General features: G+C 46.9%; 1 protein-coding gene across 1 annotated transcript in view; it reads right to left on the bottom strand.

Annotated features, from left to right (window-relative positions):
* ARHGEF16 (Rho guanine nucleotide exchange factor 16) overlaps window positions 1-18,585 on the bottom strand; it is a 72,991-nt gene extending 54,406 nt beyond the window's left edge. The window contains exon 1 of the mRNA XM_088452602.1: window positions 18,347-18,585. The gene's annotated coding sequence lies outside the window, so the exon portion shown is untranslated. The remainder of the gene's footprint in view (window positions 1-18,346) is intronic.
* Window positions 18,586-26,317: the final 7,732 nt, after the last annotated feature.

Here is a 26,317-nt window from a genome sequence, read left to right on the forward strand (position 1 = left end):
GGTAAGCCGGGCGTTCTGAGAGGTTAGCCGCGGGGAAAGAACGTTAGGTTTAGGGACTCCCGGGGGGACTTGTGGTTAGGCTAGGGAGGGTTAGGCTAGGGCACGGGTTCTCAAACTCAGTCCTCGGGACCCCACACAGTGCATGTTTTCCAGGTCTCCTCACAGAATCAAAAGTGAAATAATTATAACCACATACGGATCTTTTCAAATGTGTCAATGAGTAATGTATAAACCTGTCCACCTACAGGGTGACCTGGAAAACATGACCTGTGTGGGGTCCTGAGGACTGAGTTTGAGAACCACTGGGCTAGGGGGAAGGGTGGGTTAGCGTTACGCACCCATCCCCCCCCCCAGGAGGGTTAAGTTTAGGGAGTGGGAAGGGGGGGCATTAGGTTTAGGCACCCCTGGGGGGAGGTTAGGCACCACTAAGGGAGGGTTAGGGTTAAGAAGTGAGAGGGGTAGGGATAGGGTTAATACTTAACCTGTCGGGATCTCAATCTGCCTTCCTTCCGGCTTCAGTATTTCATGCCGGGCTTAGGTCCGGCGTTATAACATACCGATTCCAGCTATGAGGCATATTCAATTAGACACGAAAAGTTGTAAAGGTTTCGCAGGCCATACTGTTCGCCGACTTCGCATGTTTTGGACGTGAAAACTTTGTGCGCGGCCCCGCTATTCTCCCTATTCAATTCCAAAGGACGCGAAAACGGAACCCACCAAAACTCAAACAGGCGAAAAGTGCTGTCAGATTTGGGGAAATCAGTCTGACACCCCCAAAAGCACTAACATTGGGGATCATTGTAGATGCCCCAATAGCCCTAATGAAGCTATTTGGGGTCCTTAAATGCTCTAATTAGCTGCTAATTTGAGTATTTGCACAAGTGGTGAAGAATAGCAAAAGTAAAGTTTTAAAAAACGTTAAAAAAAAATAAAAACGTACCTTCAGCAAACACCTGCAATAAAAAAAAAAAACACCTTCCCCATACTTGCAGACTCACCCCAAAAGTCTCTTTTGCTACTTTTTAAGTTTGTAACCCGACTTTGTACTTTTTCACCCCCTTTTTCAAAGTCATTTTTTGGGGTGTTTTTCTTTTCTTTTTTTCTTAAAGTATTTTGTGACGCAGTTAACCATTGGGGGGCTGTCCCAAGGGCGCAGAGTGGTTTTTCAACCTTTGCAACCCCGCACTTTTTTTCGCCCGCTTTCCTAGGCGAATCTTTTTCGCCTATTCCATTGCATTTACTTTATGCGTACGCGAAAAGTCTTTGGAATTGAATACGGAGATAAGTTTTCACCTGGTGAAATGACGTCATATGCAATACTTTTCCGCGGAAAGCGGCTTTTTGCGTCTAATTTAATATGTACGTAGCAATATTTAATGTTTTGCCCTAAAGAAAATAGATCTAACCTAGAATTAAATAAAATACTTTTTCTTGGCCTATGGAGTGGAAACAGTACAGAAGGTACAGTACTGAACAACTGCATGGAGGGAGAGGACACAAAGTGAAAGTACAGTACATCATGTAGTCTGAAGTGTTAATGTACTGCATAATTATTAACAGATAGCAAAACTGCAGTAGAGAAAAGATAACGGCAGTAATTGGAGCTTGACCCAACTTCACCTTAAGATATCTCTCTTTAGGCCCACTGATTAACAATGGGGCAGAGGGTGCAACAGCTCCAGACCTCATCATGACAGCATGATGGTGACCATAAATCACAAGTATTAGAATTGTATTTCTATTTTCCTCACAAAATGATGCAATCTTTATTCTTTTACATATTTAGGGAGACTGTGCAGTGGGTGTACAGGCCCACACAGCACTGGCCACACCCACACAGCACTGGCCACACCTCCACCCCTTCTCATAATTAGCCCTTGAACATTTTCAGCCCCAGGCCCATGTGGTCCTTATGCTGGGTACACACTGGCAGACATATCGGTCATTCAATTGAACAGCCGATATGTCATGTGTGTCTCGGCCGGTGTATACAGACGATATGTCTATGAATTACTTAGTTCACATACACACCACGTCCTCTGCACAGCACAGCCGATGGCAGAAATATCTTGCTGCACAGGTCGCCAGGGAGGTGGGCGCAACGCGACCCTCGGCCAGCGAGACCGCAGATAATGGTTATTCAGGGTGTATGAACAACCATCATCTGCAGATATAGCTTTCAAAGAGGGTACCCAGCTTTAATCCACCTCTGCATCTCTAAAGTTATTATTAATGCTGGCAAATTAATCAGAAAGGCACTACTGCGCATGCGTGAATGGCGAGTGCCGGGGAGGGGAGGTTAGGGAAATGCAGGCCTGTTGGGACCGTTCTCTGGGCGTGATATAGTGAGCCTAGATTCGTTCACAGCTGGAGGCCCCGGCGTCTTAGGAGAACCGCTCTGAGGGCCTGATTCAGAGCCGGACGCAATTAGTGCTCGCTCGTCCAGAAAATAGGGGTGGCTATTCAAATGAACCGTTCGCTCTTTGCGGTCTGTTCACGCCTCTAGGTCTGAACAAGCGAACAAAACTTGCGGTCGTTTTTTGGAAAACTACGCCCCCTGGCCGCTCGCATCCTACGTCATGTCCGCTATTTATTAGATTAATCGAGTAAATCGACCAGCGTATGAACTGCTCGCTATTCTTGGGGTTGGTTTTTGCTACCACAATTTTGCGAGCAGTTCTGGCTATAAAATAACCCAGTGATGTGGTCAATGACGCTGCTGATTTAATTATGTACACCCATAAAACGCCCGTTTTGACCTTTAAGCACGCCTGCGTTCTGATCTCCACTCCCCGTTTTCAAGCACCTTCCCCTGTTACCACCCACATACGCCTACTCCTGTCACTCAAATTATCAGGCATTCGCTATTTTGCGAGCACATGAATTTCGACCGCACTGACTGGTTCGCGCATGCGTATAACGATCCGTACGCATGCACAGTTGGGCAAACATCGCTCAGAGCGAACGAGCGGCCGCTTACGAGCGGCTCTGAATCAGGCCCTGAGACAGCACAGGCTTACTCATAAATTTCATGTGTGACCGATATTACCGACTTTGTAAGTAAACATGGAATGTGAAAATGCCAGAGGTGGGCGTCTCAGTGCACAAGACCTCAGCTAAGCCATTAGCATATATATGCGCAAGTCTGCCGTGCACGGAATCCCAGTCGCGATGAGATTTGCGTCCATCTCTAAATCAGGACCTGTGGTGGGAGCATTAAACATCAGAGTGATGTGTGACACCCAGAGACGGACTTCACCCTCGTTTGTGACTGTGTGATATGGGCAATATTTATACTACATGTTTGGTACCTAGAATACGGCCACACAAGCGTCAGTGGTTCTTGGTTACTGGTGTGTAATTGCCATCAGATCATTCAACAATTTAGGCAAACACTGGGCCTCATTCAGAGATGTAGACAAACCCGAAGGTTGGACGTCCTGCGTCGTCGTATGCAGTGCCCTCTGAGCTGCAGCCTGATTGGCAGGTGCCAGCCTCCGTTACTAGAAAACGATGCGTGGCGGAGGAAGGGGGGGGTCATCCCTATTTTCTGGGAGTGGCGAGGCCAGGGTCTGACTTCCTGGCTACGGAGCATCGAGGGACAACCTCAGTAATCTCAGGGTTACTCAGACGGCAAATATTTCTCGCAGAAGATCCGATGCTGCACCTTCGGATCGCAGATGCCTCCTGCGGCATTAGCATATGGACACAGCAGCGATGCTAACAGCACCCGCCTCTGATTCCCATGGTTCCGATCAGATTCCAAGTCATAAAGCGAGAGATTGCATCACATACACATGTAACAGGGCAGAAAGATCTCATCAGCGAGTACAATTTCTGGGATCGTTTTACATTTAATAGCTCAGTGTTTTCTATGGTTACGTTGCTGTATAACTGACTAATCCGTAGCACAGTAAATTGCCCCATAACAAAGGACACCATCATGGCCAGCCCTAAAGCTAAAAGTTATGGGCCCGAGGATTGCCCAAGGGCAGAATGTTCTCAGTCACCGGTTTTATTTTCTGATTATACAGTAGGCGAGTCACTCGCTCAGGAGAGAATAATATAAATATATATTATATACATATATATATTATATATATATATATATTATATATATATATATTATATATATATATATATACACACACACACATATACATATACATACACATACATACATCGTTTCCAACACTCAATGTTATATTCTTATATCAAGAGTATAACTGTGTGTTGGAATCAGTCCGGGAGTGCAGTCCTTTTGCTTGACTACTTATTGTTTCCATGGACCAAGTGGATGGCTCGGGCACCCTGGCATAGACATATATTATATACAGGGCCGCCGACAGCCATGCCGGGCCCAGGTGACAGGGGGCGTGGCCTAATCGCGGGAGCACAGCAATTGGGGGGCGTGGTCGTTCCCCACATAGGTGTAGTAGACTGCTCAGGCGGCTGCTAAAGCAGCCACGAGCAGTCTCCCAGTGCAGCCCAGCACACAGCTGCTGTGACGTAAGAGGGAGGGGTAGCGGTGCCGGACCTGGGCCCCCGCCGGACCCCTCCAGCAAGCCTGGGAAATTAGCACTCACCCCCCCCCCCTCCCTCACACACACCCTCTCGGCACCCCTGGTTATATACACATCCATACACTACAATTAAAGTATTTCAGGTTTCAGGTCCACTGCTGCAACGGAAATGAGACAGTCAGAAGTAGAGATTCTGCAAAAAGTTATTTGCAGAAACTGAATTTAATAGTTTCATACAGTCAGAAGTTAGAAGTCAGAATATCCATATTCTATGGGAATCCATAAAAACCCTGCACACCATGAAGATTCCTCCCTGCACCGGGTGCCATTCACATTGCCATGCACTGCTCATATCACCTACAGACACATTACCGGTCTACGATACATTTATCAATATTCATGGCCTGTGAAATTATTAGACGTGTATCAGGTCAGATGCTAATTGGTCAGGAAAGTTCTAATCAACTATATATACTTATTACAGGTATATAGAGTTTTACAATTAGCCTGAGAACTGCCAACATATGCAAATCCCATAGAGGATGATCCTCCTATAATGATTACGTTCTGAACACAAGGCTTGCTGGGCAGGACGCTATGCTCATGGTCAGCAGCTGGGCAGGACTTGCCATGTTAATAACATAATACCCACTGGCAACTGGGGCAGACCTTGGAGCCTGAGGCTATAGCATTGCCATGCCACTACAATAACAGTGAGATCGGAGCGTCCATAACTCAGGCAAAACACATTTTGCGCTTGGGCACCATTTATATTGTGTATGTAACATTCTATCTCCTCTCCGGAGGACAGTATGCAACAGGACGGAGCTCAGCCTGCAGCCACTGCTTGCAGGTGCCATTTTATTATAAAACACTCTGCCTTCTGCTCTGTCCATCAGGCGGGAACCTTGTACTGGAAACAGCAGTTGCAGTTCGTCAATGCCGGTACTTCAAGCAGAGCAGCTGGAGAATGCTTGGACATTTACCCATACTTGCCTACCCTCCCGATTTGGTCGGGAGCCTCCCGAAAATCGGGTGCCGTTCCCGACCTCCTGGGAAGGCAGGCAAGCATCCCGGCTGCCGCCGACCCCTCCTGTCCCACCCCAAATTGCTTATAAAACCCCGGCAGCGAAGGGGGACGGTGACGCGAATCGCGTCATTTGGCACCACCCCCTGCATCACACTGCCTGTAATATCGGCAGTGTATAGCGGGGCCAAAATGACGCGCTCGCGTGGCTCCCCGCCCGCAAAACCTGTCATCTGGCTGGCCCCACCCCTGTTTTCTGGCCACGCCCCCCCAGTAATGCCGATCTGGCTGCTCCCTCCCAGAAGGGGCAGCCAGATAATCGGCGAGTATGCATCTACCGGTATCTGCAGGACAATGGTAGCATTGAGTGCTGGACAACAATGGAGGGCATACATATAGGGCGCCATTTCCATGTGATAAAGGCAGTGCCACCTAATGGGTAAATGTTTCATGAACTGCTGCTACATCCTGGGCACGTGTGTCGTGTGCTCTTGGTGCTTGCTCAGGGTCGGACTGGCCCACAGGGGAACCCCCCCCCCCGGTTGGTCCCAGTGTCTGAGGGCCCACCCCCCAGGAATCAGGTTCCAGACTGTGCACTTGAATTATACTGCACAGGACTATTGTGTATTTTCTACAATGTACTGCAGTTATTAATCTTGTACGTTATCATGCATTCACTAATATATATATATATATATCCAGCAAAATAGTGGTATATGGCGCTAGTCCTTAATAATGTCACTTATAGTCTTATGTAAAAATGAGTGATGCAACACTCCCCAGATCTTCAGGGTGGCAGCTCCTTCTCCCAAAAACTGTAGTTCAAGCAGTTGTAACCTATAAAACAAAAAGTGAAAAAAGAGCGCCTCCTAGTGCAATCTCATATAGACCTTGGGACCCTTCACCAATCTTAATCACCTATGTGGTGGAGGGGTACCTTATGCAGTGGAATAATCCACAATTAAATCAGCAAATGAGAATCACTGGTCGTTCAGCACTTATCCTTCCTCATCCAAGCAAGGAGACCCAATCAAGTATGTGCCAATCTCGGCAGTATATGCAATTTGTTGATGCTGGCCGGAGATTCTGGATGAAAATCGCGCTTCTCATCAAGCTTTCTGCTCTTCTGAGGTGGACCTCGGCTGCTGAGACTGAGAGGAAGGAGCGGCAAAAGGACCCACCAGCAAATAAAGGACCCACCAGAATCTCTTTTCACTTTTTGTATTATATACACACTGTATATATGTAAAGTGACCCAGACCCTCTCTGGAGGCTGGCCACACCCCTAAGTATGGGCCCCTATCACTGCATTCCCCGGGTGGGCCCTTCATCATGCCCCAGTCCGACACTGTGCTTGCTGGGTAGTTTTGGTAATGTGTGGTGCAAACCCAGTCCTAGCAATTTTTGTAGGTCACATTCTATTTCCCCTCCATTTAATGCGGAGGGCAGGTACAAGAGTAGAGGTGGCTGCGAATTTACCTTATTTGAAAGTATATATGAATAAACACAGCCACGCACTTTTCAGTCCTGTATGGAGCATTAATAGTACCGGTTTATATGAAAAGTTCCATACAAGTTGCCATGTGCCAAGTTTTTGCTCACAAATGAGCAGGAATTTTGGTGGCTAACCGCAGACCTCAGAAAGGTTATTAAACTATATAAATAAAAAAAACATTAACAGAACACCAGGTCTGACATGTGGCAGCTATGGAGGAAATAACCTACTACCTTCACGTCAGAGGCCATGTTTTCAATCAAGTCTGGGCCCCCTAGCTGTTTGCAGAACGTAGACTCCCATCTCTCTCCGTACCTGTGCTCTAACCCCCCTAGATGACCCATGGGTGGTGAACAGTGTCTCTCTTAACCTGACCCATCTTCATTACCTCTGGCGATCTCCTTGATCTGTGAATTGAGGCTACTTACATGGTGCCATGTCATAGTGCCCCCCCCATCCATTTTTCTATACTCATCCCCCATTTCTGTTGATTTTGTTACTGAGAATTATAAACTTTTCCACTACAACAACAGTAGCTAAAATTGGTCATCTGTTAAGGTCTACTCTCATTGTCAGTCTCGTGTCTAATTTTTTGGCGATGTTTGTTTTTAGATTTGACATAGTCGCGTAGTAACAATCCTTGTATCCTATGTGTGCCTCTTATCTCTATGACACAGTGTAATTGTTCTATTTTCTGTCATTTGGTTGACCATTCAAATAAAGAATTAGAAAAAAAAAAAAAACATTAACAGAAAGGTCAAATTGAAGACTATGGGCTGTAGTCAATTAGCCGTGAAAGTACCGTTTGGAGAAAAGTTTTCGCCGATTCGGACTTTGTCGGTTTTCAACTTATCTCTGTATTCAATTACAGGAGTTTTTGCCTAAGCGGAAAAAAAAAAAAAAAAAAACAGAATAAAAGTTCTCTATGTATGGGCAGGTGAATTAGAAGTGCAAAAATCACTATTTTGGGGTGCAAATGTTGGTATGTGATCCAGAACCCTTTGGACACCCCCCCTAATGACTAATCAGTCCAAAAAACAAACAAGTTTTGAGAAGACCCAAAAATAATTACATGTCATTTTTGGGGCAAAAAAAAAAAAAGTGTTGGAAAATGGGTAAAAAGTAGGAATGTGCGCCGGACCATTTTTTTTCTGGATTTGGATCGGATTCGTCATCCAGCATTGGATTTGGATTTACCAAACCTGTCGTGACTGGCTTTGGATTTTTTACTAAAATTTACCCCCCCAAAAAAGCTAAAAAAAGCACATCATTTTGGGCTTCTTTTTGTTAAAAGAGTATTAACCTCAATAACATTAATTTCCAGTCAATTTAGAACACCTCACAGCTTATAATATGGTTTTCACCATTATTGGCCAAAGGTTGCAGTGAGCCGACTGGTTACTAAGCAACAGAGCAGCGGCGCAGTGGCACAGACACCACAGCTTAAAGCACATCTATGAAACATTGACACACAGCAGTGGCAGAAATGAAAGTTAGTGCACGATGGAATTGTCCTTGGGCCTTCCCACCCACCCTTATGTTGGATGTTAAAAAGGACATGTGCACTTTAAAAAACCAAGCACTTCAGCGACAGTGACTGCCACTTTTGCGGCTGAAGTGCTTGGTTTGTTTGGACCCCCACAAAACAAGTTACCAATTGGCTTAAGGCAACAGCTCTACAGTGGCAAGATGTCATTGTCATTCTCACCCTCATCAGTGTGTACATCACCCTCACACAATATTAATTCATCCCCGCTGGAATCCACCATTACAGAAGACTCTGTACTATGACGTAATTGCCGGGAAAGGTCTTCCTCGTGGAATTTCCAGTTCATTTTGATGAACATCATCTTTTCCACATTTTGAGAAAGTAGCCTCCTACGCCGTTCGCTCACAAGGTTCCCAGCTGTGCTGAAAACTCTCTCCGAGTACACACTGGAGGGTAGGCAGCTTAAGTAATGCAAAGCCAGTTCCATACAAGGGCCTCCAAATTGCCTTTTTCTCCTTCCAGTACTCAAAGGGACTCTGTGACATGTCTATTTTTATGGTGTCATGAAAATAATCCTCCACCAGTCTTTGGATGGGGATCGCATCAGAAGGAGTTACGGTAGGAGGTGTCACTAAAGTTGGGCAATTCTTTTAGACCTGATGGCTAAGGCCCAAGGAGTCACGGTGCTTGTATACACAGAGGGCTAAGGCCCAAGGAGTCACGGTGCTTGTATACACAGAGGGCTAAGGCCCAAGGAGTCATGGTGCTTTTATACACAGCTATCAGTAGAGCAGTGCGCAGGCGCAGCGTTGGAGTGAAATGAGTCCCGGTCTCGGCGCCTTATGTAGACGCCAACTCTTGAGAGAATCCGGATGTCAGGAGGATGACGTTCGGCCTCGCAGTGGAATTAGAGTCAGGCGGGAACATCCGAGCCGCGGCTCGGGAGGACTTGGATCCCTGCTGTTCGGATTCCACAGAATCCGAACTGCTCATCCCTAGTAAAAAGTTGGGGGCTGGGTACTTTGGGGGGGGGGGCTATATGGATGGGACAGGTGTTTTTGGGATTGCACGTGGCTGTAGCAGGTGTATTTTTAAGATTTTTTAAATCTTCACTTTAGAGACTTCAAAATATGCTAGTACCCATTTACATGTACCCTAAATTTGACCTCGGTACTTATTTTTCTAAGAAAATATTCCTTTATAATTTTTTCAGCACTTATGTCTATAACAACCAATTCTGACACTTTAAGAACACAAAACACTTGTATTAGGGCTATTGGGACACTTCTATACTGATTTCTAATGTTAGTGCAGCTTTTTCTGGGGTACAGACAGATTTCCCCTAAATCATTGACAAAAAGTCCCTGTCTCGCTTTCCGACAATTTCGCCTGTTTGCCTTTTCACGTCTTTTGGAACTAAATACGGAGATGAGCGGGAGCGTGCATGGAAAAAGTAATCGCCTATAAACACGCGAAGGCGGGGAAAACATTGCAGCTCGGCTTTTCGCGGCTAATTGAATATGGGCCTATGGGGGAGATGTACTAATGCTTGGATAGAGATAAAGTACCGACCAATAAGCTCCTAACTGTAGTTTTTCAAACACAGCCTGTAAGATGACAGGAGCTGATTGGTTGGTACTTTATCACACTCCAAGGCTTAGTACATGAACCCGTAAATAAGAATCTACATGGTTCTAGGTGGCAAATATTTTGAAGTTTATAATTTGAGAGCAAGGTATGGGCGTATGTGCCTAATTTTTGCACTACTGCTGTGGAACCTGGGGAGTGTCTTGGACATTCTGAGGGAGAGAAGGCAAATATGCATTCAGGACTGGTCATCCAGAATCCCCTTACCCAGAAAACACCTAATTATAAATAAGGACAAAAGCAAAACTATTGCGTATTCAGTGATGAAGGGCCTCATTTATGGACGAGTTTATCATTCACAATGAGTGATAAAACTCGGCGTGTATGATAAATGGTGCTCCAGCCAATCAGCTCCCAACTGTCATTTTTCAGACAGATGACAGTTGGGAGCTGATTGGCTGGAGCACCATTATCATACACAACGAGTTTTATCACTCGTTGTGAATAATAAAACTGGTTTATAAATGAGGCCCTAAGTTACAAAACACTGACACGATCACCAAGTGCTCCTTTATATAGTCACTTAGGCCACATACGTGTAGTGCAGAATACACTCCTTGCTCTTCCAGTATCGATTTCCCATGTTCCCAGCCAGCACTGGGAACGACTATTTTGCTGCAGATTTGAAATCACTTCTGTACAAGGTAAAGAAAGGGCCTCAGGCGCTTCAGCCAGGATCTCAGGCTACCGTCTAAGCGTGTTACACCCTTTCTGTGCAAACTTGTATTTGTGTGCAGGCACACAAGCCTACATGATGAGGGTGTTTCTCAGCTTGTAAAACAAAGCCGGATAACATGGCTCCCCCCCTCCCCTCCCCTCATCCAGATACTTGTACAGTGTTGGGAAGGTCCTGTCCCCAACTCTCTCTGCTGGATCAGTCTCTTAGCTGTCTGTGCAAGCGAACCATACTTGCCAACTCTCCCTCATTGTCAGGGAGACTCCCTGATATAGTAGCAATCTCCCTGTCTCCCTGAAGACTCTAGCAATCTCCCTGATTGCACCTTAAAAACAGATATATACATTCAAATGGGATCATTAGTGTCATTTCCCTGCATTAAGGCACAATGATCCCTATGGCTACATGCAGTGGCGTAAGTTCATCCCAGACGCAAGATATAATTTAGCGCCCCTGCGTCACAGCCGCTGACACTAATGTAGCAAATCGCATGCAGTCAGGCTATAGATAGACGAAGGCAGCAGCTAATGGTCTGACACGGAGCTCTCCACTAGTGTATGGTGGCTTCTCAGGTGCCGGGAAGGGGTGCCATGTATTGGGCGGCCGTGACGGTACACTCCGGGTACATGGTTACAGCCCTAAGTGGGGTGAATATGTTGTGCACAATGGAGGAGCTGTCCCTTCAGAGCTGGAGCCCGGCGGCAGGCGCCTCCATTGTCTCCCATAGTTCTGCCCCTGGCTACATGTATTTTCTGAAAAGTATCAGTGTGTTTTCATCAACAACTAGATCTAATGCCGCGTATCCACTTGCCGATTAAACAGAGCGTTTGAACGATTACGACATTATAATCGTTCAATCGCTCATTAATCGTGTATGTAAATGTCAGAAACGACCAGCGGTGCGCACTCCCACTGGTCGTTTTCAACATCAATCATTGCCTGAACATGCGGATAATGACAGATTGCCCATGTTCAGGGATGAGGGAGGGTGCCTGCACTGAATGACATATCGTTCAGTGTAGGCACTGCAGGGGAAGAGGAACGACTGTACCATTACAATGTTGTAATCCTACTGTCGTATCACTATCTGCTAGTGCAGTGGTTCTCAAACTCGGTCCTCAGGACCCCACACAGGTCACGTTTTCCAGGTCACCCAGCAGGTGCACAGGTGTAGTCATTACTCACTGACACATTTTGAAAGATCCACAGGTGGAGATAATTATTACACTTGTGATTGTGAGGAGACCTGGAAAACATGCACTGTGTGGGGTCCTGAGGACAGAGTTTGAGAACCTGTGTGCTAGTGGATACGCACCTTTAGCAACTGCTTTTGGGCTTGTTTACATTTGGCTGAAAGTCAATTATATGACGCGCCCCTCAGATGCAGCAGTACACGCCCACTGTAACTCACTCTCACAGGTGGTTCTTTTTACAATCTCCCCGAAAAGCTTTTTCAAAAGTAGGTAAGTATGAAGTGAACTGAAACTTTCATGACATTAACACACAAGGATATAAACATTTATATAAAATTACAGGCTGAATTTCTATGCAGTGATATCAGTATGCAATGACAGTGCACACATTACAACAATCAGAAAACTTTGCATCCAATTTTTAGGTAAAAAAAACAAAACAAAAAAAAAACGATCACTGATTACTCTACATATATGAAAGATATTTGCAGTGCAGGCGTCATGTAGGTACCGCTAACTCGCACTTCAATCTGACTGATGTTGACTGCAGATTACAATCACATCATCAATAAATTTGGCTATGGAAAAAAGATTGCACTGGATTAATCAATACACAATGTGGCAAACAATTCTACAGCAAATCAAGAACAAACTTGTGCAGTCAACTGAAGTGTATTTAACTACGGTATTCATCAAAGCTTGCAGAGAGATAAAATACCAGCCAATCAGCTCCTAACTGTCATGTTTCAAACAGCCTGTAAAGCATACTTGCCAACTCTCCCTGATTGTCAGGGAGACTCCCTGAAATAGCAGCAATCTCCTTGACTCCCTGAAGAGTCCAGCAATCTCCCTGGTTGCACCTTACTTCCATTATGTAGCCGTTATATAAAAAAATAAAATCAGAGCTATATACATTCAAATGGGATCATTAGTATAATTTCCCTGCACTGGTTATAAGGCACAATGATCCCTATGGCTACATGCATCTTCTGAAAAACAGAGGGACCGTCGCACATTTCACAAGACCCCCGTCTCTGGCAGCGTCAGCAGCTCAATGGAGGACATCACAGAGGAGGAGGACTTCGCGGGACCACGCCGGAGGGGTAAGGGGTGTTGCTTGTTGCTCATTTTTATTGCATAATTTTGATATAAGGGTTTCCGTTACCACCTTTCTATAGAAGATGCTTTTCTATGTCATCTACCAGCCTTAAATTCCCTCATAACAGTATCAAATGGGGTGTGGTATAAAAAAAAATCAACAATATAAAGGTCGGCACCAAATGGTCGACATGAACAAAAGGCTGCCACAAAATTGGGCAACCCTCACCCCAACTCTCCTCCTGGTTCCCCCAAGTGCCTAACTCCTAACCTTAACAATGTTGAAAAATCATTAAAAAAAAAAATATGTGTCGACCATTTGAATCTGTCGACCATCTGCAGTCAACCTATACCACAAGCTGTACCTGTATATTGCTCAGTAAGAGGCATTAGACAAAGTGTATATATGTTTGCAGGGTTCCTTTGAAGTTGTTCTATTAAATCTATATAAGACGACACATACTCAACGCACTCTAGCTTATAATGCATGTGTTTGAATATACACATTCATTCAGCCATACAGTGTATGCAGCACAGACAGGGAGAACAGATACTGAGACTAGCAATCAATATACAGATCACTGTAAAGGGTACTGGGCAATTTCCAATACATACAGATTAACAGATACTCAGTGGCGTCACTTACTTACAGGACACTCGGTGCGGCCAGTAGGAATTTTTGCGCGCGCAAGGAGACGTGGCCTCGCTCAGAGCCGGCCCTAGGCATAGGCATAATAAGCTAATGCCTAGGGGTGACTTGAATGCTTAGGGGCATTCAAGGCTCTGCCGCTGCCTCCCACACGCCGCTGCCACGATCGGAGCTCTGTTCCGACCAGGCAGCGCACCTCTCAGTTGGTCAGGTGACTTTGACCGGTCAGAATGAGCTTCTGCATAGAAGCTCATTCCGACCCGGTCCCCATTATTTAAATGGTTGGAGTCAGAGCGGGCCCGCTTCGGCTCCACCAACATAACAGCCAGCCACCTGCCCTCTAGCAGGGTGCCTGGAATGGCACAGACCACACCCCCATATCAGAAGTCACACCCCCACCATGCTGGGCAAACCTCCTGGGGCAGCACACAATAGGCCCTTCATAAATTTCAGCTCCAGGCCCATATGGACCTTAATCTGGTACTGAAGGTAAGTGGCGGCTCTGGGGCGGGGAGGCTGAGACACGCACTGGGGCTGAGGGGGGGGGGGGGAGGCTGAGACACGCACTGGGGCTGAGGGGGGGGGAGGCTGAGACACGCACTGGGGCTGAGGGGGGGAGGCTGAGACACGCACTGGGGCTGAGGGGGGGGGATGAGACACGCACTGGGGCTGAGGGGGGGGGGAGGCTGAGACACGCACTGGGGCTGAGGGGGGGGGGAGGCTGAGACACGCACTGGGGCTGAGGGGGGGGAGGCTGAGACACGCACTGGGGCTGAGGGGGGGGGGAGGCTGAGACACGCACTGGGGCTGAGGGGGGGGGGAGGCTGAGACACGCACTGGGGCTGAGGGGGGGGAGGCTGAGACACGCACTGGGGCTGAGGGGGGGGAGGCTGAGAAACGCACAGGGGCTGAGGGGGGGGGGAGGCTGAGACACACACTGAGGCTGAGGGGGGGGGAGGCTGAGACACACACTGAGGCTGAGGGGGGGGGGAGGCTGAGACACGCACTGTGGCTGAGGGGGGGGGAGGCTGAGACACGCACTGGGGCTGAGGGGGGGGGGAGGCTGAGACACGCACCGGGGCTGAGGGGGGGGGGGAGGCTGAGACACGCACTGGGGCTGAGGGGGGGGGGGAGGCTGAGACACGCACTGGGGCTGAGGGGGGGGGGGAGGCTGAGACACGCACTGGGGCTGAGGGGGGGGGGAGGCTGAGATGCACTGGGGCTGAGGGGGGGGGAGGCTGAGATGCACTGGGGCTGAGGGGGGGGGGAAGGCTGAGACGCACTGGGGCTGAGGGGGGGGGGGAAGGCTGAGACGCACTGGGGCTGAGGGGGGGGGGAAGGCTGAGACGCACTGGGGCTGAGGGGGGGGGAAGGCTGAGACGCACTGGGGCTGAGGGGGGGGGAAGGCTGAGACGCACTGGGGCTGAGGGGGGGGGGGGGAAGGCTGAGACGCACTGGGGCTGAGGGGGGGGGGAAGGCTGAGACGCACTGGGGCTGAGGAGGGGGGAGGCTGAGACGCACTGGGGCTGAGGAGGGGGGTGGGGGAGGCTGAGACGCACTGGGGCTGAGGGGGGGGGGGGGAAGGCTGAGAAGCACTGGGGCTGAGGGGGGGGGAAGGCTGAGAAGCACTGGGGCTGAGGGGGGGGAAGGCTGAGAAGCACTGGGGCTGAGGGGGGGGAAGGCTGAGACGCACTGGGGCTGAGGGGGGGGAAGGCTGAGACGCACTGGGGCTGAGGGGGGGGGGAGGCTGAGAAGCACTGGGGCTGAGGGGGGGGAAGGCTGAGACGCACTGGGGCTGAGGGGGGGGGGAAGGCTGAGACGCACTCTGGGGCTTGGGGGAGAAAGAGGCTGACACACTGGGGCTGGGAAACATGCTGGAGGGGAGAATGATGCTGACACACCCTGGGGCTGAGGGGAGAATGAGGCTGACACAGTGGGGGAATGGTGGTGAGAGACACACTGGGTCTAAGGGAATGGGGCTGAGACACACACTAGGTCTGGGGGAATGGAGCTGGTGGAACTGCAAGGTGGGGTGCCGGCCTTTTATTACACACACACACACACACACACACACACACACACACACACACACACACACACACACACACACACACACATTTTAACACATGCTAGGGGGCATCAGCCAAAATTTTGCCTAGGGCACCGAATTGGCTAGGGCTGGCTCTGGCCTCGCTCCACAAAGCCATGCTCCCTTATGTGTGCCGATCTTGTGGTCATGCCCCCATTCTCGGCACTCAGTGGGCTTACCCAGCGGTCCGACAGCTGCTGGGGCAGCCCACAGCCTCTCCTCTGCCTCTCTTGTGGCTGCAGTGCTCGAGGACACCAAAATAGCAAAGCAGCTCTGCTATTTTGGTGTCACTCTCTCGGATGGCGTCACCCAGTGCCGCACGCACCCCCCAAGTGACGTCAGTGCAGAGACTTACAGCCTGCATACAGAACACGTATAGAACTGTGCAACGGTCCATATGTTCACAATGAGAACAGATATAGATCATATCATCCCTTTAATGTGGGATCCTCATGAATTACACAGGTTCTTTGGCTGATTAAAACCAGGTGAAATGGAGACTTGAAGTCAGCCAGCCACGGAACCTGTGCAATTCACATGTGTGCCGAATTAAAGGGATGACCTGGCAAGCCTACATATAGACTACATGCCATGGTGCAGAACACACACACACATTATATAAGACTGTACAAGCAAATGATGGGGACGTATGTATAATGGATGCAGGGTGTGCGTCGCACATGGGCCCTTGGGTCTGTGGGGGCCCACACTACACCCATATATTTTAATACTTACTCCATCGAAGTCCTGCGTCGGGCTATAGAACTGGACAAAACACCTGAAAAATGTCCGCCATGGCCATTTTAACGGCGTTATGCACACTAGGGAAATCGCCGGGAAAATGGCGACCGCACCGCTTTACCGGTGGCCTGCTCATGCGCAGTAGACTCTGGGCACAGACTAGTGCCCAGAGTTTACTGCTGGAGTGACACAGCCGGCCACCGGGTAGAGAGGAAGGGGCCCCGGATGGGGAATGCACACGGGCCCCCTCCTCTCTTAAGACGCCTGTGTGTGTAGTAGTATGTAAGCTGTCACAGGCAGGGCCCTTCTCCCCTTAGCGCTGTCCATGTCACCAGTGCTCTGCTCCCTCGTCTCCTTCTCCCCATCAGTGACTCTGACACAGATTTCTTGCCCATACATTGGGTAGATGATCACAGAGTACAGATACTGAACTGACTCCCCCTCCCCTCAGAGTACGTGACTGTGGACACCTGATGTCATCATATAAATAAAAGTTATTATATAAGGTGCATACACACTAGACGATATGCTCCCTGAGCGATATCGTCTAGTGTGTCCCCGGCAGGCTGTGCTCAATGTCGTTCATGACATTGAGCACAGCCGCTGAACGATATCATTAGCGATATCGTTCAGCGCCGGGCTCTCTCACCCATTCCCTGACATGCAGCAACCTGACGAGGTCGTCAGGTTGGCCTGCATGTCAGCCCGATGAACGAGGATGACGAACGACCCGCGGGAACGCGCGTCGTCGTCATCGTTCATCTTTTTTGTGTTAAAAATGGACGATAAAGTGGACGACTGAACGATAACGATATCGTTATCGTTCAGTCGTCCACTTTAATCGCCCAGTGTGTACGCACCATTAGTCTACACATCGCTTTCATAAATAACTGGCAAAAAAGTTAATTTCATTTGTCCTCTTTCCAACGACAAATCCTTACAATCCATCAGCGTTCCATGACACGGCGAAATAAACGTGTTCTTGGCGATATAAAATGTCTTCACATAAATATATCTACAAAGCAAAATCAGTAATACCAGCCCACCAGGGGCAAAGGTTCAGAATATGGGGTACACTATATATTTATATTGTGTGCTTACTTATATTAGGTTAGTGTACCCCATGTTCTGAACTTTTATCCCCACCAGGTGTTGTACAAAACCACATAGAAAGTTTACACAAAGGAACACAACCCAACAATGTGTAAAGTAGGTTGTGGCATTGTGGATCCAGCATTCTACCCTCAGGCTAGAGAGAACAGTGAGGGTGGGGGTGAGTAAGGGGAAGGAGGAGGGGGATTCCTCTACTACAAAAACTAATACAACAGCAAGCCAAATTATTCATGCAAATGACAGCACTGCAGAGTAACAATAAGATTACTCATTAGGACTTGTTTACCAACAGTGTCAGTACAGTTTGCACAATAAGCTAAAATTGTTAGTAAATAAATGTTGTCATTGGACAAACCCCTTATGTTTGCGTTGTGCAATCAGTGAGGATTCATTCCAAAAAGGACAATTAATAAGACATCATCCTATAGCAAACCCGGGACAGTGACAGTCACTGACAGCAGACCCAATCCACAATGCACATATAGGGTTAATGGCACTGACCTGTGCAGAGCTCCCCATGCATCTGTTTAGCAGAGAGTTACACAGCGTCCAACACTGAGATACTTTGTTACATTGCGTTCTGCAGGGAGATCGTTCAGTTCTTACCTGTTTGCGAGTTCCCAGAGCCCCCTGAAGGGACAGAGAGGGGTATTGCAGCCAGGAGGGGCCCCTCACATTATCCTGCTGGGGACATTACTGTGTGCTGTGTCCTCAGCCTGAAGTCTGCTCCATTCCCCACACTCACTTCCTGTGTCTCTTCCCTCCCAGTACAGCCCCATTGTACAATGATTGCAGTGCTGACATCACTCAGGTGTGTACAGGACAAAGCAGGGCTGAGGGAAGTAGTAGGGAGGACTGCTAGGCTGCAGCCAGACTGGAATTACCCGGCTCCAGCTCTTCTCTGTGATTGCTGCTCTCAAACTAAACTTCCCAGAGGGTTGGGACTGGGAGCTGTATCTGTGTGTTATATATATATATATATATATATACACACACAGATACAGTTCCCAATACATACAGTCAGGTCCATAAATATTGGGACATTGACAGAATTTTCAGATTTTGGCCTCTATTCACCACCTCAATGGCTTTGAAATGAAACAAACAAGATGTGCTTTAACTGCAGACTTTCAGATTTAATTTGAGGGTAATTACATCCAAATCAGGTGAACGGTGTAGGAATTACAACGGTTTCAATATGTGCCTCCCACTTTTTAAGGTGCCAAAAGTAATGGGACAAACTAAACAATCCTAAATCTAACTTTCACTTTTTAATACTTTGTTGCAAATCCTTTGCAGGGAATCACAGCCTGAAGTCTGGAACGCATAGACATCACCAGACGCTGGGTTTCATCCCTGGTGATGCTCTGCCAGGCCTCTACTGCAAATGTCTTCAGGTCCTGCTTGTTCTTGGGGCATTTTCCCTTCAGTTTTGTCTTCATCAAGTGAAATGCATGCTCAATTGGATTCAAGTCAGGGGATTGACTTGGCCATTGCATAACATTCCACTTTTTAGCCTTAAAAAACTCTTGGTTGCTTTTGCAGTATGCTTCGGGTCATTGTCCATCTGTACTGTGAAGCGCTGTCCAATGAGTTCTGAAGCATTTGACTGAATATGAGCATATAATATTGCCCGAAACACTTCAGAATTCATTCTGCTGCTTTTGTCAGCAGTCACATCATCAATAAATACAAGGGAACCAGTTCCATTGGCAGCCATACATCAGCACCATGCTTCACTGATGAGGTGAAATATTTTGGATCATGAGCAGTTCCTTTCCTTCTCCATACTCTTCTCTTCCCATCACTCTGGTACAAGTTGATCTTTGTCTCATCTGTCCATGGGATGTTGTTCTAGAACTTTAATGGCTTTTTTAGATGTTGTTTGGCAAACTGTAATCTGGTCTTCCTGTTTTTGTGGCTCCCCAATGGTTTGCATCTTATGGTGAACCCTCTATATTCACTCTTGTGAAGTCTTCTCTTGATTGTTGACTTTGACACATATACACCTACCTCCTTGTTCTTGATTTGGCCAACTGTTGTGAAGGGATTTTTCTTCACCAGGGAAATAATTCTTCTGTCATCCACCACAGTTGTTTTCCGTGGTCTTCCGGGTCTTTTGGTGTTGCTGAGCTCTCCGGTGCATTCTTTCTTTTTAAGAATGTTTCAAACAGTTGATTTGGCCACACCTAATGTTTTTGCTATCTCTCTGATGGGTTTGTTTTGATTTTTCAGCCTAATGATGGCTTGCTTCACTGATAGTAACAGCTCTTTGGATATCATATTGAGAGTCGACAGCAACTGATTCCAAATGCAAATGTCAGACCTAGAATCAACTCCAGACCTTTTACCTGCTTAATTGATAATGAAATAACGAGGGAATAGCCCACACCTATCCATGAAATAGCTTTTGAGTTAATAGTCCCATTTCTTTTGGCCCCTTAAAAAGTGGGAGGCACATATTGAAACTGTTGTAATTCCTACACCGTTCACGCGATTTGGATGTAATTACCCTCAAATTAAATCTGAAAGTCTGCAGTTAAAGTACATCTTGTTTGTTTCATTTCAAAACCATTGTGGTGGTGAATAGAGGCCAAAATCTGAAAATTCTGTCAATGTCCCAATATTTATGGACCTGACTATATAAATATATATATATACATGCACACACCACTCTTGGGTTCGCAGTTGCTATCTTATAAACGCACGCCTTGGTGTGCATATCTGATATACATATATGTATACATTCCAGCGATTTCCTCACTGCGCATGCCCAAAACGCCGGAAAAATGTCAGCGGCAGCCATTTTCTAGTGTTTTGTGCAGGTTTGAGACACCCGACGTGGGACCTCGGAGAGGTAAATATTAGAGAATATGGGTGCATTGTGTGTGTTGTGGCCCCCCATGGACCCAGGGGCCCATGTGTACCGCACACCCTGCACCCATTATAGAAACGCCCCTGCATCCAACCAATCTTAACAACCTGGAGCAAATCTGCAAGGAAGAAGGGTCAGTTAGCAAACCTGGTAGAAACTTACCTCACAGACTTATAGCAAAAGGTGGTTCTACCAAGTACTAATCTGTAGGTTTTGAATACTTATGCAAGCAGCATTTTTCTTTTCTTTTTATAAAAAAAAACAAAACAAAAACCGTCAGACAATGTCTGGAAATTTAGGTTAAGAACCTATTGGTTGACAATAAAATGCTGTCTTTAACAATAAGTGTCATTTGTAATAGGGACAAATATGTTGAGTTTTTATGGTGTTTGAATACATTTGCAAGCCAGTGCAGATCAAGGAGGAAACATGATCTCCAGCAGTACAGAGTAGTGATGGAGGACGATTGTGATGTCAAATGCCATTCTATATCAAATGAACAACAAAAATATAAAAAATTAACTGCGCTTGGTAGATAAATAAAACCAACCATTAGGCCTTAATGTAGACATTGAGTTAAATGTATTCTTATAAAACATACAGTCTTTATGGGGTAATTTCCCTTCCTCTTTTTCCATCTTGCTTTATGTGTCTTCTTCTTTTTTCTTTATTTTCATTATTTATTTTATATTTTATTTTCTATTCTTTTTATAATTTTATATATATATATTTGTTTTTAATATTTCTTTTATTATTTTATATGTTATATTTTATTTATTTATTTTCATTTTCTATTTGTTTCATTTCTGCACAGCTGAACTAGAATTCTGATTATCAGGACATGAGCTTAACGCTCTTTTTTGGAACACCTACGTTTCCGATTTAAATTTTTAAATAAAGTTTTCTATATAAAAGGAAGTCGTTTTTTTGAAGCAAACATCCTTGAAAAAGTACCAAAGGCAGGTACGAAACGCATTGGAAAAAGAAAGGGGAGGAAGAAGCAGACACTACCGGCAAACCAGCCGTCACATATCCCGCAGATCAGTGACGTCATTCTCGGCCGCACAGTCGCCGCTACCCTGCTACAACCAATTGCGTGTCCCTGCGCTGACAAGCACGGAGAAGACGGACAGCACTTGCAATAAAGAAAAGGTAGGGACAGTGTAGGTTTATTGTTCCATACCAGGACATTTACCAACAGTACCCGGACCTGCCTCATACCTTTTCTTCAAAAGAGCTTAAACATTCACCGGTATCACATGTGCATGTTTTCATATTTTTATTTTATTTTTCATTTTATTTTCTTATTAATTTTTATTATTTTATAATTTTTCTATTTTTTGTTATGTGTCTCTTTTCCTAACTACTTTCATTCTCACCGTTTCCCTACCCCAAAACATGAGCGCTCATTTCACTATATCAAATTAAGTTAATGGGCCTTATTCTGAGTTAGACGCAGTGGTGATGTCAGACGCAGCAGAGCGATGTTTTCCGCCTGCACATGTGCCTGAGTTGCGCCGTGCATGCGTTCCGATTTTGTACGGACTCAGGGTCTCATTCAGACTCGCAAGCGAGCGCTGTACGCTCGCAAGCAGGTCGATGTTTCCCAAATGCGCATGCGCACAATGGCGGCGCCTCCGTCGTGCGCATGCGCGAGACCCAAATAACGACGGGGTAGCCGTCGTTATGGGTCTCGCACCAAATGGGGCGTGCTGTCGATGGTGAGTGACAGCACGCCCCCTTTGGTGGGCGTGCCGGGGGCGTGGCTGCCCAGACGGAGGCGTTCCCATGGGAACGCCTACCGTCTGGGGCCGGCCCCACTGACATCACTAGTGATGTCAGTGGGAGTGATTTTGGCTCTGATAGAGCCAAAATCACTCCAGGGCTTGCGGCAGACGAGACCCTACCACAAGGGTCTCGTCGCAAGCCCGATGGTCGCGATGGTCTTGACCATCGCGACCATCATCATGGACGCTCGCACCCACAGCTATGCGAGCGTCCAAAAGGCCGTTTCGCAATTAAAAAAACACACCCTGATTCAGAGCGGGCGCTCGTTCAGAGCGTCCGGCTCTGAATCAGACCCTCAGTTGCAGATCAAATTTAGATGCACTGTTGCAGAAATGTAAGGGGCGTTCCTGGACAGTGTGTGGGAGGTTAATGGAGGCAGGGGCTAAATAGATCACGGTGATGTTAGATAATATGGGAGTGTCGCAGGCGTTTTGCTGAAATGGTTGAGTACAGAAACATACATAGCACGGAGGAACTGCACTGCCATAGTGCCGGTGCAAGATTCGATGGTGCGACCGTTGTTGCATCTAAAGACTCCCCAGGCGGTAAAGCAATGTCTACGGATACTTTGCACATTTTGCCGCCCGGCTGTACACTAGGTAAGGGCTTTGTAGCCGTATGAGCATAAAGTCGCATGCGATACTGCGGACGCGTCTGCATCAGACTCCAGGCCTAATACGTCAGCACAGGTCAGTGTATAAAGAATAAGATACATGACTGTAGGTGCTAATTTCCAGACAAAGACCCCTATGTACTAAACCTTGGAGAGCGATAAAGTGGAGGGAGATAAACGGGTAGATGTATGAAGAAGTGAAAAGAGGGGAGGTGTGTGCCAGTGGAGAAGTAGCCCATGGCAACCAATCGGCTTTGATGTTTCATTTATCAAGTACATTATATAAAATGATAGGTAGAAGCTGATTGGTTGCCATGGGTAACTTCTCCACTCTTTTCTTTGCTTCATACATCTGCCCCAAACTACATACCAATCAGCTCCTAACTGTCACTTTACAGGCTGTTTGAAAAATGACAGTTAGGAGCTGATTAGTTGGTTACTTTATCTCTCCCAAAATCTTAGTACATATATCCCACAGTTTCAAGGTTTAGAGACGTGTGGATGTCTCGCCCTTAAAAATTGTCCCTATTTTTTCAATTGACAAAATGCACAGTAAGATCAAATTCTTACTTCTCGTGGACAATTCTTACCTTTTACATTCATTACACTACCATTAATATTAATTTGCTATTCAGTGAAGAGGAGTATTTAAATTGCAATAAACAGCCTAGAATAAAATGGAGAAAACCTGACATTAAGGGGTTTGTAGTCCTCCAAGACCCATGAGACTGATATACGTTATGCTCTATATTTTAATAAGAGATCAGGTTTTAATTTGCTGTAGGTGATCACATGACCGCATGTCTCTCTCTATAGCCAGGAGGGACTCTCCTTAGCTGTGAGTAGGAGGACAGTGTGTGGGAGGAACACAATTAACTAGTTCACATCTGGCGGTGAAGAGTGACATTCTATCCCTTACAGTTAACTAATGACAAAACAAGAATCTACTAATCTTTTAGTTTTCAGTGTGTATGAGTATTAAAAAAAAGAAAGAAAGAAAAAACTTGCATTTTAAAACTACAATGTACTTATAATCCAGAGAATGGATCTATCTCTGCTCAGTGCAGCTTGAATTTATGTGAAAAAAAAACATGGAATTATTGATCCTAATGTATTACACAGCACAATGTCAGGTGCTTTTAATGGGGCAGAACTGCTGCAACTCCATGTAGCATGTTCACAATCCAACTGCGGCCCCTGATGTGAGCCGTTCTGGCATTTCGACTTGCACAATTGTTCGGAACCACCACAAAGCAGAATCTGCTACCTCTGGGGACTCGCATAACGGGACTTATATGTAATAGGGTGTGATCTGCAGCCGCTGCTGAAACTTCTGCAAATCTATCCGTATTTTTTAAAGCGGCAATCATTTTATAGGCAAAACCAGCTTGGTCACTGAAGTTACGTAGTTGAAGAAATTGGAAAAAAAATTTCGTGCGATAAATTTTTTTTATTTTTTTTGGAAAATTATTTTTATTTTATTGAATACAGAAAATAAAAGGCATACAAAAAACATTCAGCCAATATAGACAATAATACATATCCATCAGAACAATATGCTTACCAAACCATGGCATAGTATATATTATTAGAAATGGAAGATGAACGAGAAAGAGAGAGGGGGAGGGAAAAAATACATAAATAAAAATACATAATAATAATAAAATAAAAGACAATAAACAATAATACTAGAGTGTCGACTTAGCTATTGGTGTAGGTGCAATATGGTGGCCTTAAGACAAATTATGATTCAGATACCGAGTGGTAGTTTCAAATACTTGCAGAATTTTATTTTGGGCAGTGGAGTCAAGTGTTTCAATAAACGGACCCTGTTTCTTATAAAAAGAAACCACTCCAGTCTCTAAAGCTGTAAAAAAGGACTTGTCGGTCATAATAAAGAGTTTTGAGTAACAGATTTTTGACCGCTTCCAAAAAAAGGGGGGGGGGGGGGCGGAAGAAGTCCAAGTACGAAGGATAACCTTTTTAGCAATTGTGGCAATTATGGTCAATAAAGGAATAATCAGAAGTTTATTCAACCCCAGGTCCCAACTAGAGAAGTTTGCACATAGCAGAGCTGCAGGATCTATTTGAAGCCGTAAATGAAATACCACATTAATATAGTTCACAACCTTACCCCAAAACTTGCGTATCTGAGGACACAACCAAAAATTATGGAAAAAGGATACATTTGGGCGTTTACATTTAAGGCAAGCTCCCGATTCTCCCTGTATCATTTTGCTCCTACGTGCCTGTGAAATATAAGCACCATTAACAGTTTTATTATGGACTTCCTGCAGTCAGGCACAACGTAAATACCTCAGTTTGGAGTCATAATGATGCAATAGAGCATCTGGGGAATGAAGAGAAGGGATGTCACCAGTGGTGGAACTAGAGAGTGGTGGGCCCAGGTGCAAGAATATGCTTTGCCCCCCCCCCCCCCCATCCATTCCTGGCACCCCAACATTTTTTCACCACCCCTCACTGCCCCCCCAATCATTAAATCCTGTCCGTCCAGCCCGTGTATCAGCCTCATTCTACCCCCAAAGCCCCAGCGTGTCAGCCTCATTCTACCCCCCCCAGCCCCAGCGTGTCAGCCTCATTCTCCCCCCCAGCCCCAGAGTGTCAGCCTCATTCCCCCCCCAGCCCCAGAGTGTCAGCCTCATTCTACCCCCCCAGCCCCAGCGTGTCAGCCTCATTCTACCCCCCCCAGCCCCAGCGTGTCAGCCTCATTCTCCCCCCCAGCCCCAGAGTGTCAGCCTCATTCCCCCCCCCAGCCCCAGCGTGTCAGCCTCATTCTACCCCCCCCAGCCCCAGCGTGTCAGCCTCATTCTCCCCCCCCAGCCCCAGCGTGTCAGCCTCATTCTACCCCCCCCCAGCCCCAGCGTGTCAGCCTCATTCTCCCAACCCAGCCTCAGAGTGTCAGCCTCATTCCCCCCCCAGCGTGTCAGCCTCATTCTCCTCCCCCCAGCCCCAGAGTGTCAGCCTCATTCTCCCCCCCAGCCCCAGCATGTCAGCCTCATTCTCCCTCCCCCAGCCCCAGCATGTCAGCCTCATTCTCCCCCCCAGCCCTAGCATGTCAGCCTCATTCTCCCCCCTCAGCCCCAGCATGTCAGCCTCATTCTCTCCCCCAGCCCCAGAGTGTCAGCCTCATTCTCCCCCCCAGCCCCAGAGTGTCAGCCTCATTCTCCCCCCCAGCCCCAGAGTGACAGCCTCATTCTCCCCCCCCCAGCCCCAGCGTGTCAGCCTCATTCTCTCTCCCCCAGCCCCAGCGTGTCAGCCTCATTCCCCCCCAGCCACAGCG

The sequence above is a fragment of the Taudactylus pleione genome, unplaced genomic scaffold (assembly GCF_031769625.1).
Source record: "Taudactylus pleione unplaced genomic scaffold, aTauple2 ptg000554l, whole genome shotgun sequence".
NCBI classification, from domain to species: domain Eukaryota; kingdom Metazoa; phylum Chordata; class Amphibia; order Anura; family Myobatrachidae; genus Taudactylus; species Taudactylus pleione.